General features: G+C 33.5%; 1 long non-coding RNA gene and 1 other non-coding gene across 2 annotated transcripts; one reads left to right on the top strand and one right to left on the bottom strand.

Moving 5' to 3' along the window:
- The first annotated feature begins 4,245 nt into the window (after positions 1-4,245).
- On the top strand, positions 4,246-4,327 carry Trnac-aca (transfer RNA cysteine (anticodon ACA)). The gene has a single exon. It is a non-coding gene; the product is annotated as a tRNA-Cys (tRNA).
- A 6,272-nt stretch (positions 4,328-10,599) lies between these two features.
- On the bottom strand, positions 10,600-13,230 carry LOC127873895 (uncharacterized). Its single transcript, XR_008046428.1, has 3 exons — positions 13,165-13,230; positions 12,659-12,760; positions 10,600-12,302 (listed from the first exon to the last, which is right to left on the bottom strand). It is a non-coding gene; the product is annotated as an uncharacterized LOC127873895 (long non-coding RNA).
- Positions 13,231-14,418: the final 1,188 nt, after the last annotated feature.

The raw sequence follows: 14,418 nt of genomic DNA on the forward strand, positions 1-14,418 counted from the left end.
GAAGAAGTCCTTTTACCATCAACTGATTGCTCATTCAGATTCCAGTTATCAGCAACTGCTACTACAAGCTTCCCCCTTTGGTCAATAGGTAGTATATTGTCTGGTACAATACCACCAGAGTCTGTTATTTTGTGTGATGCAATGTTCTGTTGGGCTGCTGATGTCAAGAATAACCGAAGATCTGGATATGAGATGGAATAAACAAGAGAGAACATATCTTCAATCAGATGGCGGCTGCCAAACTCGTTGTTGAGGTGTATCTCTAAGCCCAGGTGTTTAGGGGATGGGTTTTACGTGATAAGTGTAGTTAGGTCACAAGCAACAGCTAGACATCTTGTAATGTTCCTCTCAGAAGCTTTCTTGTAGCATTTTTGTATGTAACCAACACACTTCCTTGTAAAGAAGAGGCTTCACAAACTGCTTCTGACCTGACAATTTGATTTCTTCCGGAGCGTAAAAGAAGTCATCAAATTTAGGATTATTCTCTATAATTCGTCTTCTCAAAATACCCATCCCCTTATGAACTACAGCTTCATCTGTGTCGTCCTCTGACTCTGGTAGTTCATCGTATGAACACTCATTGTCATCTTGAATGACCTGTTCCATCTCCTTTGACTTTCTGACAGCATCATTAATAGTCAAACTAGACGAACAAACTAGGTCAGGCTTTTCATGCTGATGAATAAAGGATACCTCTGGCCAAAATTTTCAAACAACTTTTTCAAATTGGAACTTTTATAAGAGTTTGCATCATTTGAACATCCTTCTGATTCAGCAATTTCAACAAAACGTTTTTTTAATTTAGGAAAGAAGAACACCTTTTTATCAACAACAATAGAATGCTCAAATTCATTTTAATTATCTCATCAATTATTGTGTATGAAATTGTTTGGTTTTCAGAAGTGGCCTTATTGTGTGTCAGCCCGGAAAATGCATAAGTATTACACTGGTAGTATTTAGTCAAACAACCTTTTTTCTATGTTATCGAGCCTCAATGGCTACGATATCCCCATTTGGAACACTTGCCAATCTGTCAATAATTGCTACATCATTTATTGCAGTAGCAATATCTTACACTTTGCGATATAGAGAGTTAGAGTCTGAAGATATAGAAGTTTCAACTAGGCCAAACAAAAAAATGCGTGTTTCGAGTAACCCGACCCTACCTACGATTTTGGTCCCGACCCTACTTTTTTCGTCTTGTAAAAAAAAGATCTCTGAAAAAAATAGTGCCCGAAAATAACCGCGCATTTGTCACTTCCGCTATCGTTATCAATCATTCGATGTTACGCCCGGCAATTATCGATTGCACACTATGATCCAGCGTAGAATTTCATAACTTTCCAAGGATACGCATAGTATTGACAATTTTGACAAACACGTTCCATTATCCGCAAAGAGTCGCTTTCGCACATTTTAATCCCTTTTGTTGAAACATCGCTGTCTACACAATAGGTTAGTAGAACCGCTAAGCGTGTTTTTTAATGGACCGGAACTTATTTCATACTCGACCTCGAAATCATTAGAACTAATGTTCTGAGCCAGTTTAATGATCATTGGACAAAATGATATGTGTTTTTAAGTGTTTACATGGTTTCCCAGACGCAAAAGAAGAAAAACCAGACCGGAATAATTAACAAACTCAGCCGAGATATCATTAAAAATTGTTCTGATTGAAATTAATGATGATTGTCTTCTAGCGCGTCCACAATATATCACTATAGCCTCGAACAACTGCCACGCCTCCTTGTTTCACTAAAACCACATAAGAAAACTGCCCTACCCAACGGCGGCCATGTTTTTAAAAGGACAAGGGCCATTTTCAAACTATGCTGATATATCATTTGAAAAAAAGGTTCTATGCAAGTCTCATAATGATTGTGCGAAACATCAGACTTCTAGAGTGTCACAAGGTTTGACTATACCCATGTTATAACAGCTGCTACCCCCCTCCCGCAGACAGCCATGTTTTTAACGAACAAAAATCGTTTCCAAACACTCTGCTGATCTATCATAGAAACACATGTTCTGGGTACGCTTCATGAAGATTGTGTAACACAGGTTTCTTCTAGAGTTTTAACAAGCCCTTTTTTTATCTGACATAGTGACGTTGTCCGAAATATCATTGCGACAAATGTGCTGAAAAAGTTTCGTGAAAATTGAGCAATCCATGTGTGCTCTGAAGTGTTAATATGGTACATGATAACGAACAGACGACGCACATAATATTGTCACAAAAAATCGTCGAGAGCAATGTTTACTCAGATAAGATAAAATCATTGTGCACACATCAGCAGTGAAAACAAACAGCTTGGCGAAGGAATCAGAACATGCTATCAGTAGAAATCACTTGATGGGGATAATTGTCTTTACATTTGTGCAGAGTTAAGATTTCACACACTTAATGATAATATCCTTGTTTTTGGAGAGCTTTTCAAACAAACTTCTCACAGGCGGCCAAACTGTTTTACCGCCTAGGATAAGTTTTATGACTTTTATCACATTTTTTTTTGTCTGACTCAAGAATTAATTTCAAGCAAGGATGTATTTGGACACAACTTAAAATATAAGTCGGGTGAAATTACAGCAACATTTGCCGAACAGCGCCAACGAGCAGAAGCACACTTTTGGATCTACCTTTAATCCAATTCCAATTTAGATGAACACGTTACTGAAAAAAACGCATTGTAATCGGTAGAATAACGAACAATTTGCTATAAGTAATTGCATAGATATAATTATACAAGCGATTGCGCTAGAAGCCTTAAGAGTTAATCGATTAAGTACACACGCAAAAATAAGTAAACATATATATCGCACCAAGCGCTTTTGAACATACACATTTTGTTTTCTTCAAACAAAATTCGTTTCAATGAAATAAAAGACACTTTGTTTTATAAGTACTAATTATAGTTTAGCAAGACTCTTTTTTCAAACGTACTACGTATATTTAAGCATGCATTCTGTACTGTGACACGCGTATAATCGAAGTTGCAAACTGTTACCTATTTCGGCTTGAATCAGCAAGCTACGACTTATTTTAGCTTGGGTTAATAAGCAGTAGAGGGCTATAAGTAAGCTATCTTCACCCTTGAATATAAACAAGTTCACTCGCATTAAGCTTTACTATTCGAATACAGTATTACTATGGGGAAAGAAACACACACGACAGAATTGCAGATTATTATGTTCATGTATATATGGCTCTTTCAGATTGAAGTCGAAGATCTGGGCAAAAATTTGCAACAATTTAATTCGTCAACCAAGTTTTACAAGCAATGCAGTTAACCGCCCTTTAATAATTTTTAAACTGAGAACTTTTAGATTACAAGATAAATGCGTTTGTTTCTGTCCACTCGAACAAATGTAGCTGATAATTTGCTCCGATTAGTGCAGATTAACTGAGGACTCTCCATATCACGTTTGATAAATAGCTTCTCATCATTGTTTACTTGTCAGGATTACGGTATCCACCGACGGTTTTGATCTTAAAGTGAGTAAGAATTATCTGTAGGTATCGACTGTTTGGGAACAATATCTTGTTGAGAACATGTAGCATCTATTGACATCAATGTCAAGCATGTTTATACTTGGAGATTAAGCTCCCTGTATTAGAATTGTGTCTTATTCATGATTAAATTACATGTGCTGATATATATGTATGGAGTGTCTCATTTAAAACAAATATGCACAGTTTTTGCAAGCATAATATAATAAGTACACAGGTTATCAGATAATTTGCAAGTAGAATTTTACAAGGTTTATTTAAAAACACGTTCAGGTTAAAAGTGGCAATATGCATAAGTTCATTAATGTTAAAATAAAGTCAATATATCTGCCCATTAAACTCTTAACAATTGTTCCATGATTTGGAATTGGGTTAAAACTAATTAAGTTTAAACTTCATGATCGTTATACGTGATGCATTTTACGTACATAAACTACAGCTTTGTCACAAACATGACTTCAGGTAGCGCACCTCTAATGATTTCCCGCGATTTATTTTACGATCATTGCCGATCTTCAATGATCGGTTATTTCCGAGAGATGCATTATATTTTTTTCAAAGTTCGAATTTTGTTATATGTTTACGTAATTCCTTTAGAATACATTATTTTTACAATAAATATTGACTTTGATCCAAATATCATCTGAAAAATACGATTTCGCGATTTCTTCAAAGATTGGCGAGCCTTTTTACCTGTTTACTTATGAATATCTAATTTAAGCTTGCACAAATTTGAAGTTGTCGTGGCCTAGTGGTTAAGGCGATGGACTACAAATCTTTTGGGATCTTCCCGCGCAGGTTCGAATCCTGCCGACATCGCATACTTTTTGCGACACGTTTTATTTCTTTTCTAACGTAATTTGATTTAATGTAGCATATATGCTATGTTTTTTGTTTAATATGTTGAAATTTTTATGCACATCCTTCAATTTTTAAAATTAAAACAACGTTATGGCTAAATTAGGTGATTAACAGCTGAAAAAAACGAATGATGCATGTTGCATTTTTGTTTTTATTTCAAAAAGTAAACGGTAAATCTATTTCTTGGTATTTTTGCTGTATATAGTGTTTCTATAAAAACTATGTTTAAAATATAACTTAAATGAAACTATTTTGAATTTTATGACACTTTGTTTTTAACCGACCCAATTTTTACTTGGCTGAAATCACTTGCATTTCATGGCGCTCTTCCATAGATAAAAATTTGTAAAAAAATAAATGTATGTAAAAGAATACTTATTTCATCTTGTTTAAATTTTAAACACCTTTACTGCATCTATACACACCAAAAGCATGCCCATATTCGGAAATTTGAATGAATTATGGAACTTTTATATACCCCAGGGGTGAAAATAAACTGTACAAAAGTTGAGCGTAGGGTGGTTTTTAAAAAACGGTATATATTTTTAAAAAGCATGGAAAGCCTACCTACAAATTTGCATGTAGTTCAGTGAAATGATGCTGATTAAGAAAATAATTAATTAGATTATATTTGGATATGTGCCCATTAGAGGTGCGCTACGTTAACATGTCCTCTCACCACTTTGAAACAGCAAACAAAATTGTGTCTTTCTTGAATATCATACATTTCATGTTATTGCCATATTTCAAGTTTCAATTCTATCGCTTGAGAAATATGGAAAAAGATCACTTCACAAACGGAGAAAATTGTATACGTTTGCCATAATAGGTTTACTATCAAGGCTAAATAACTCAAGAACGTGTGGATCACTGCTCATGAAAAAGTGTCTTGCACATCTTCACTTTAAAGGGGATTACATATGCAAAGTTTTGATTTAATAGCTTGAAAAATGAATTCGCTCAACAAACTTTAAACATTTGATTCGGACAAACAAACAAACCAATCATCCGTCCAACCAATCGACCGACCGCCCAACAGCGTGACTCCTAAATAACTCCCTGTAAAACGTCGGTGTATAATTATGTCAATCTGTTGTTGTTTTTTTTTAAATATAATTAGCAATTACAAGCCCACATATAGATCTATGAAATTGGCACAAGATATGGTCCACGTACCGCTTATAAGACTTTTTAATAGTGTTATTTGTGTTTTTGTTGTTATACATCAACCACTATTTTTTTCATTATTGTGTTTTTCTAAATGCTTTACAGTAGATAAAAGTGGCCTGGTATACGTATACAACTAAAACATGAAATCCGGTTGACGACGACCCTTATTGGTACATACGAGCTTGACACAAGATTGTCACTGCACAGTTTATATTCACTCTGGATCAGCAGACGATTTATTTCATAAATCAATCTCTGGGTTAATAGTCGCCATCTTTCGAACTACTTTCAAAAGTACAACAACAACAATAACAGTAGAAAACAATTTTAATTGCGAAAAGTTGAAAAATTGAGTACATGTGTCACGGTTGTTGAGTGGAATAGTGTTATTTTCAACTGTGTACGAAGCATGTGAACTGGCAGTGGAATAACCGAATTGTTGGTGGAAATGGAATTTAGAAATATATCTAATAATTCATCATTTTTCATGTCATGATCGTGTAGAATTATCATCAGCATCATTTCTGTGGAACATTGCAATATTCAAAATACGAGTGTTTCATAGCTATGGTGCTTTTGACATAGTTCACTAACCATCAAGACTGAAATGATTCATGCACACAGGTAAAGTAAATAATTGAATTTGTGCAGAATGTTTATTTTTTACAAAATATTTAATTAAACCAATTTATTTTAGATAGATTGCACTGAAACTCAAAGTCTAAAGCTTAGTAAGACACTTAAGCCAGTTTTCTGAGAAGAAAAAATACTTGTTCAGAGTATAGCAGGCTCATGCGGCGTCTGGTTTATTTATTTGGCCTCGGCCTTTAACCTGGGTCGCTTTGATTTCAGGTGTTTAGCCCCCATATCAACAAGGCTTTCTCGACCCTATATGTACTTATTCATATTGTTTAAAGATTTTGAGAACCCTCGCTCAGTGCCAGTGCGGATAAAACAGGGACCTTCTTATAGCTAGATGAATGCATCAAATATGCCAGCAACACTTTATAATCAATAACTTTATAATTGATGATTCTGTTCTTTTAACTACATTACTAATTTACCAAAACAATGTGAAACACATTTTTATGCCCCTAAAGGAGGGCATATAGTGATCACACTGTCCGTCTGTCTATCCGTCACACTTTGCATTTAGGTTTCGAAAAAATGCTCATAACTTCTATGTCGCTTCAGATGTAACATTCATATTTGGTATGCATGTGTATATGGACAAGGCCTTCCCATACACACACAAATTTTGACCCCTTTGACCTTGAACTTAGGGTCGGCGTTTAGGTTTTGAAAAATGCTCATAACTTCTATCAAAGCGTTTATCGGGGGCATATGTCATCCTACGGAGACAGCTCTTGTTTTTGCTACTGTCCTCTGCACAAACCATGATATATCTGCATATATGCATCCAACCAAATCAGTAAAACTATTTGTCACTTAATTACAGTAAACTTATTGCATGTTAACTTTTCAACAATATATATATATATATATATATATATATATATATATATATATATATATATATATATATATATATATATATATATATATATATACATGTATATATATAACAGATCTTGAAAAAAACACACATCAAACTTCAAATTGTTTTAGTAAATTATAGATTTTAATTGGTATTGTGACATTGACAACACTCATGCATGGGACTATACAATTATACAACTATGGAACACATTATTTATGAGAAATTCCAATACATTAACATAACGTCTCAGATTTAAGGCAGATAATCTAGTGCTTTTTTGCTGCCATTTTTACTATTACACATTTTTTCATTTTATGTTATGATGCATTGATCTTGTTTCTAAATTAACCAAGCAATCGTGTTAAACTTTTGAAGAAAGATGTTGTCTGATAAATATTGAAAATATAATCACTACAACGTGAACAAAATTCAGTTTAATACTGTGACCAACGAAGATTTGCCAAAGAGCAATTCAGATCATGATTTAAATTAAATACAAGTAATATGAAAGTCTGCCTATTGGATCCCAGTTATGACTTATTTGTCAAATCTGCACATTAATTTGCCCTTGGCCATGTAGAATTGGGGACTAAATACCATCAAGTCATGTAAAAAGGAGCAGGGTATAGCACGCTGCTATTGATCTCTTGAGCTTTCACATGAATTTTACGGGTAATTTTCATACAACAAATGATATTATATAGTGTAATGATAAAGCATTATGAGCACAAATTATATCTCTTACTAGTGGGGCAAAAATCTATTAAGTGTCATATTTCAAAAGAAAATTTATATAAAAAGGTATTATTAATTGTTAAAACGTTATAAAAGGTTATTTCAATTCACTAAAGCATTTAATTACAAGAACAAGTGCATTGTATGTCCATTACAATACATGTAACAGTATTGGCATTGTATTTATCTGCATTTGATGTATTTAATACACTTAAAAATGCAGACAAGACACACTTCTAACAGAAACAAATGTATTTTTTTCTGCATTTTTCCAGCATTAATACTCTTCAAGTGTATTTTTTATCATCCCAAATACACTTTACCAGGAAAAAGGTATGTTAAAATGCATTTTTAGTTTGTTTTAAGTATATTTTCAAATGCATTAAGACACTCTTTTCTTTTGCAAAAAATGTTGAACAAAAACTTGAAAATATTTAATATACTAAAGTGTTGTAATAATTAAAGTTTTGTATGAGCATCAAAAACAGTGTCAAATTCATACCAGTGCCTATTTAGTAGCAGTAGGCCTTATATGGTCTACTTGTGGTAGAAATAATGCATTTTGTATAATACAACATACATAAATTAAAAAATATAGCTGCCCATACAGTTCAAAACAATGTTCAATTAACTACACTATGCAAAGTTGAAATATGACATCAAGCTTGGAATAATCTTTTCAATAATGAATAATATGCTGTTTTAATTTATAAGTGAAATAGACACTTGCATATAAAAACTGATTTTACATCAAAACTAAATGTTTAATTTGATTTTTAGCTCCACTGGCCAAAGGTCATGTGTCCATCGTGCATCCATGCATAAACTTTTCCTTTAAACATCTTCTCCTAAACTACTGGTCCAATTCTGATGAAATTTCTTAGGAATGTTCCTGGGGTGAACCTCTTTCAAATTTGTTCAAATTATGCCCCTGGGGTCAAATTTGACTCTGCCCTGGGGGTCACGAAATTGAAAATTTGCTTAAATAAGGCCTATTTTGTGAAAACTTTCAAAATCTCCCGTCCATAACCATTGGGCCTAGGGCTATCAAATTTGGTATGTAGAGACATCTAATAGTCCTCTACCAAATTTGTTCAAATTATACCCCTGGGGTCAAATTTGACCCTGCCCCGGGGGTCACAAAATTGAACATATGCTTATATAGGGTATATTTTGTGAAAACTTTACAAATCTTCTCGTCCATAACCATTGGGCCTAGGGCTACCAAATTTGGTATGTAGTGGCATCTTATAATCCTCTACCAAGTTTGTTCAAATTATGCCCCTGGGGTCAAGTTTGACCCTGCCCCGAGGGTCACAAAATTGAACATATGCTTATATAAGGCCTATTTTGTGAAAACTTCAAAAAAATTCTTGTCCATAACAATCCGGCCTAGGGCTATCAAATTTGGTATATAGTGACATCTAATAGTCCTGAACATACACTTATATGGGGCCTATTTTGTGAAAACTTTAAAAATCTTGTTGTCCATAACCATTGGGCCTAGGGCTACCAAATTTGGTATGTAGTGACATCTAATAAACCTCTACCAAATTTGTTCAAATAATGCCTCTGGGGTCAACTTTGACCCTGCCCCAGGGGGGGGAGGGGGGGAGGGTCACAAAATTGAATAAACGCTTTTAAAGTGCCTATTTTGTGAAATCTTTAAAATCTTCTTGTTGAAAACCATTTGGACTATGGCTACCAAATTTGGTATGCAGTAACATCTTATAGTCCTCTACCAAGTTTGTTCAAATTATGCCTTTTGGGTCAAATTTGATCCTGAACCGCATGTCACAAAATTGAACATTATATACGCTTATATCTTGCTTATTTTGTGAAAACTTAAAAAATATTCTTGTCCTTAACTCTAGGACCTAGGGCTACCACATTTTGTATGTAGTGAGATATAGTAGTCCTCTACAAAGTTTTCTCAAATTATGCCCCTGGGGTTAAATTTGACCCAGTCCAGAAGGTCACAAAAGTGTACATGTGCTTAAATAGGGCCTATATTTAAGTATTTGCACATGCAGAGAAATTTGTTTCAACCTTTTTTCAGCAGTGGAGCGATACAGGGCCATCATGGCCCTCTTGTTTAAATACTCAAAACATGAAACCAGTTTCATGCTTGCATGAACACAGTTTATAAATGCTGTCAGAATTATAAAATATGTAAGTACTATAAATACAAATGCCAGGGAAAAGTGCTTTTTGTACTAAAAAATTTGAATGAATATTACAATAATACATTCTGAATACTTTAGTATGTAATAAACAGTTTTGTCTGAGAAAATCACTAAATTTTATATATTTATTCAAATTCACATAAATCATATTTCAAAAAAACATAATTACTTCAAATCCTTTCACACAATACTGAAAAAAATGCACAGTTTCTGATTGTTATTGATTCTTTATTAATTTATACATGTACCATTTTTAATCTTGATGCATCCTCAATTGTATAATGCTCTGGAGGTCACTGGTGTGATCCCCAGTGTGGGAGCATTCTTAAGAAATCTCCAAGAGACACCTAAGTACTGGTTCTAGGCCCAGGAAACGAACTCAATAGCATTTTACATACATGTACGTAGTTAGTACTTTAAATTTAATCGAACTAAAAATGGGTTAAAACTAACAACTGAAACCCTTATTAATACATTTTATTTTGAATCAAGCAAATGTGCAAATTCATTAAAAATAATGAGTAAAATTTAAAAATTCTACTTTAAAGTAATCAAGATAATTTAGATCTTCAGAATATTTAATGATGACAATGATACAATTATATATTCCCTAAATGATAAAAATAAAACATGTAATGTTAATTTATGAAAAAAACGTTTTAATTTTATCAATATCATGGTAATTACAACTAGATACAGGCAATTAGATCAGAAACGTGCATTAATTATATTAATGAACAACCCAGACATTTGTAGTGATTTATGGTCACTATTTGATTAACGTTCTATACATGACCTGTCATAAAAGGTATTTTTTAGCCAGTATTACAATCGGCAATGATAGTCTGTATTGCATACATATTCCAACGTCTATTATCGATTCGCTTCCTCAAACTGAACAAATATTTAATGTTTACATCGCGAAACGTAATGCATCCAGTTTCACTTTCGGTTTGGTTGGTTTTGTAAACACCGTAATTTCATCTTAAAAATTGGATGATAGGGTGATTAAATAATAATGGAAAAGTAAATCGCTTGGATAATAGGTCAAAATGCAACACAAATGAACGTTAATAGTGCTATTAATATCAAAGTTTCGGTAAAAAGTTTGGCGCTAGTTCAACGCGCATCGTATACAGCCTCATAACAATAGACTGACAACCTTTTGGGTAGTAAAGTAGTAATACAAGGCAATATGGCGACCGTTAGCCACGAGGCCTATCTTACGGAGGAATCCGAGATAGCCGATGTATCACGATTGAGTTTATATTTTGTCTCTGTATCATATATATAATGTAGTGATACTAATGTGAGCATGTAATATACAAAATGTTTATTATTGCTTCAAACAGGAAAATTGTGAATCTAATTACGTGTCAATGTTTTTCGAACAGTTTGAATAACAGTTATGAAGGGGGTTTATTCCGCCTGTCTGAAAACTGGAAGGGGGTTTGTTCCGCTATGGAAGGGTGTTTCTTCCGTTTATGCAAAATGTGAAAGGGAGTTTCTTCCGCTATGCTGTTTTTAGGGAAGGGTGTTTCTTCCCAAGGGGGTTTAATACGGGATTCGTTTTGACAACACCCAACATTTAATCCAGTTTCGTCTGGATTTTCTGTTGCACCAGTATACAGTACAATAACTGTTTCAATAGTGACTTATGTAAACGTCCTTAACGATAAATTAAATATACACTGTGTTTGATTTGCAATTAATTTTGAGGAAATGTCAAATTCCAAATCATTCGCTATATCATTCTGTTAAAATTTACCACGGAACATTGAACGGAAATTTAATGCACGCACGCTTTCCATGCGTTTGACGTGACGTTGTTCATGTAGGGAATAATTTGCGCGCGCTTTTCTCGAGAGAAAAGATAAAAACACACTGTACATTTACAGTTTGTTTGAAGAATGTGATAACGTCGAGTAAAAAATAAATAGGGAAGAGTGTTTCGGATTTCAAATTCAATTATGCGCATTTGAGAATTCAACAAGAAACGGAATATGGTCCAATTTCTAGGACGCGCATACTTCGGTACGATGTTTTTTCCGGATATTCCCATTGCAAAAGCATGTGAGCCATCGCAAAGATCAGACAAAAATACCTACCATACCTAAAAAAAATTCAGCCGTTTCCCGAAACACACATTTTTTTTTTGGCCCTAGGGACCAACTTCTGCTAAAACCTCTTGATGTATTGTCTCTATGACAGCTGCACTTTTCGCCACAAATGAAGCACTATGATTTCCAGTCAAAGTTCTCAAAAGTGGACCTCGTCTTAAAAAGGTGTTCTTGTGTTTTCCTTGTCATCTATTGTTGAGTCATCATAGGACCATCTGGGCCTGAAAAACAGAAATACATATGAAATACTTTGCAGAAAAATAGAGAATTTGAAATGACATTAATGTTCTACTCTCAATGATCATGTTTGAGAGAAATCAAACTATGATATTTATGAATATCATTATTTTTGTCATACCAGACCAGGATCACCACATGGTAGTCATTTATGTCTTCAGTACACTCCTCTGCTTCATTTTTTGAAGCAAACAAAAATCATCTTTGATTTTATAATAATTATAACTGCCTGTGTTCTCATTGTAAGTACATTTATATCTAACTATTTAGTAAACCTCTTTAATAAATGACTGTAATAAAGGATCAACAGAATTACAATTAACAATGCATACTTTCTTACTTTACAGTCATAGTAGATCTTTAAGCTCTCTCCAGATGTAGCCATGTTTTCTTCCCCGAAGAATGTGGCATTCCTTTGGCTGATGAAGTTCTTTTGTCGAACCTATTAATATATTCCAAACAATAGTTTAGAATAGGCAGAAATTAACATATATTAGGCATACACAATAATTCATCAACAGAAATAAGTTAATTTACAAGATAATAAAATAAGTGATAACAATGTCCGCTTACTAGTTCCTATCCGAGTACTACTCAAGTTTTGGAAAAACAAATATTAAATACAAAAGACAGTGTAGGTTTCATGTTAGGGTTTCAAATGTTCACGCACACTACTTTTGCATGTATTCAAACGGGTTTTAGTAAATATATGTGATGAATACCATCAATGACATTGCAGACAAATTTCCTTGTGATGATGTTTGAGAAAATGTTTTATCAATTAAAATCTATAAACATAGCATGTAGTTATGAAACGAACAATGAATAAACATGTTAAATACTTACCATATTAGATGTACATGGAAATGAAACTGTGAAAATGACAAAACAAGTTTGACATTGGTGTCTGCTAACTTTTATGTATATGGTAAATTTATATCAAAGGGGAGTAACTCAACAAATGTTTAGTATCTAAAATCAAATAATTCTTTATATTATTATAGTTGTCATAGCTTTCAGAGTTCAAAGTTGACTCAGTTAATAAAAATGGTATATAATTTCATTTAAATGGATAACATATAACTGGTATAAAATCATAATTTAAGTTTTAAGCTATGAATTAACACAATGTATCAAATAAAAGTACAGTTACAAATCACTTCATCAATTAAAATATTATTTAATGATATCTGGATCGCATTCTTGACCATAAAGTTTTCTTTTTCATTTGTTTTAATGATATTAATACACTTATTAATTTTACCTGATTTTAAGTACATTTTCATCGAATACTTGATAGTTATACATAAAGAAAGAAGTCTTTGCCCCTAAAATTGGAGCATTTTTTGCTGATTTTCAGTAAAATATGCACAAAAATGCATTTCATTACATGGTAATAGGTAAATAAAGCATCTAAGTTACACACCCCTTTCATTTAATGTTGATTTAGAAGGAGGATAGCAATTTTCCCCACATAAAATAAAAGTTGTAATGTATACAGTGAGTAGGACACTTTTGGCGGCCATCTTGGACGCAATCTTGGATTTTGAAGCCCTCCAGCACTTTTCGAACAAATGAAATCTCATACCATAATATACAGACCCAGACGAACATTTCTGTATATACAACTCTTTGGTTATGATCAGTGGTCAGTTACTCCCCTAAATAAGCGACTTATGTGTGCCTGTTTGCAGCACTATAAAGAGTTTGAAATCAATGTTGAATTTCAGGACAACTTGGTGGTCTGCAAATCCCCGATGAAATGCTGATATCGGGTATCATAGTCATTCAATAAGTCTCAAAATGCTCGAATACAATTTATAAAGCACAATGTGACTTATATTGATAACTAAAAATACCAGTATGCCAGTTTTGCCGTGTCAAGCTGTTACGATCCAGAAAGTCCTTCATTCACATCGAGTATATATCCTTCGAATTCCAACTATTGTTGTCATTAGCGGAGATTAAGTGAATAAATAATTCATATATCCTAAATGGCAGCTTCTAAATAGCGAAACAAGCCAATTTATGCAGTAAGAAAGTTTTGAATCGAGACTCTCACGGGGCGGCCATTGTTGAATGTTGAAACACGAACGACAA

Source organism: Dreissena polymorpha, chromosome 3, assembly GCF_020536995.1.
Source record: "Dreissena polymorpha isolate Duluth1 chromosome 3, UMN_Dpol_1.0, whole genome shotgun sequence".
Taxonomy (NCBI): domain Eukaryota; kingdom Metazoa; phylum Mollusca; class Bivalvia; order Myida; family Dreissenidae; genus Dreissena; species Dreissena polymorpha.